Raw genomic sequence first — 1,992 nt, 5'->3', positions numbered from 1 at the left:
TGTCATATTAATCAGGAACTGGATTACTTTAAATGAATAAATTACTTAATACTATTTAATAATAATAATACATAATTTTTTAGTCTAATGTATTTGACTACCTTCCCAGGGTTTGAATTTTAAGAAACTTTTTTTTGACCTAGAATTGGCTTTAGATCATACAATAGGCTCTAGAATACCTCATGTTTGTTTTCTCTCTCATAAAGAAAAATTTTCTACTTAAGGTACATAGGGAACTTTATCAAATAGTAACTATATTATACTTTCATTTATAGCTCTAATTATTATTCCAGAATATTATGTTTTACAGAAAGAACAAGATTCCATATCATTTAAATTACTCTATAAAGTATTTGAATTTATAGAAATACTAGTAGGAAAAATCAAAAGAAACAACAATTTTATTATAGAGCTAAATAACTAGAAAATAGTTATATAGTTTTTGTAACTTTTGTTGAAAGTATTACTAATTCTTAAACTTTTCAGATATAAGGAAGCATGTTTAAAGTAATTTAGTAAATTAAATATTTCTCTCAGCAGGCAGTCAGTCCTGTGGCAATCTAACTAATACTATTGTACCTCCCATCCCTCCGAACAGCAGTAGGACCCCTTTACCAAAGCATTCCATTAGGAAGTTTGTCGAGGAAATCATACCCATTTGACGGTCCTAGGGGACCAACAGGTTATAGTTTAGAGCCCACATAGTCATTTGCAAGCCAAGCACATTGACATCTTGGTACACCGTGCATCTGCTGCTAGTTACATCGGTTATGCAGGCATGCCTGAGGTTTGGACTGAGGGATGGATGAGTTCCCCATGACCTCGAGTACTAGGTGTGACAGTTCAGGAAACTTTAAAGAGATTAGGCCATGTTTTCAGCTCTTTGAAATTGTTGCACGGTGACCGCCAGAACTCCTCTGGCCACTATAGTATAATTTTACTAATAATCTTACTGACAATAGCCTGATTTGCACCACTCACCCCTATGTCTTTGTTATAGGCCCCCATCTACTAATCAGCCACAGTTCATCTTTTCTAGTACAGGTTGGAGAAGGAGATTATTTTGCCTTCTGTATTACCACCCAAAATATTACCTCATTTACCATCAGCACTATTATGGTACTTAGGAGACAAGCAGAAATCCTGATACCTGTTAATCTCACCAGGAAATGGCAAGGCTCATCGGCTATTGAAGTCTTAGAAGAAAGACTTATGGCCCAAAAGATTTTTAGGAATGCTCATTGCAGCCATCAACTTGGCTATTGTTATTCTTGCTACTGCCAGTGTCACTGTGGTGGCCTTTTCTGAGTCTGTGCATATGGCCGCATTTGTAGACAATATGGCCTATAATGTAACTAGGGAATTCACTATACAACAGCACATAGATAAAAAATATATTAGCTAGACTATAGACAGTAGAGACAGCCATTGAATAGGGGAAAGACAGGACGCTATAGCATACAGGCAAGTGCTTAATTATGATTGGGAGCATAAGTACATATGTGTCACCCCTTTTAAAATGGAACAGTAGTCACCATCAGTAGATTGATATTAAAAAGCATCTATAGAGAGTCTTTTCATAATAACCTTACTGAAGAAGTAAACATGTTACAAGGGCAAATTAAAGAGTCCTTAGTTGCTGTCAATGAACATGAAAAACAGACCACTGCTTGGAATATAGTAAAGGAGCATTTAGAGTAGAGAAACCCCACACATAGTTTCCTAGAATCAATTAGTACCTGATTGGATAACCATTACTGTCATTATAATTCTCTGTTTTTCTTATAGTCTACAAAATCAAACTCGAGCAGTAAATGTGCTTTGCGGACCCTGACATTCCAATGCAAAAAGTTTACCACCTTCCTCTGTCTTCTACAGCCAGCAAAACAAAAAGGGGGGAGATGTAAGGAAGCATAGGACTTAGTTATAAAGTCTATAAGGAGGATTCTCCGAAAGGTTGGGGGCCTCTAGGGGGACCTTGCTGAAGGCAGC

Source organism: Myotis brandtii, unplaced genomic scaffold, assembly GCF_000412655.1.
Source record: "Myotis brandtii unplaced genomic scaffold, ASM41265v1 scaffold615, whole genome shotgun sequence".
NCBI classification, from domain to species: Eukaryota; Metazoa; Chordata; class Mammalia; order Chiroptera; family Vespertilionidae; genus Myotis; species Myotis brandtii.
Note: the sequence above shows the minus strand (reverse complement) of the source record.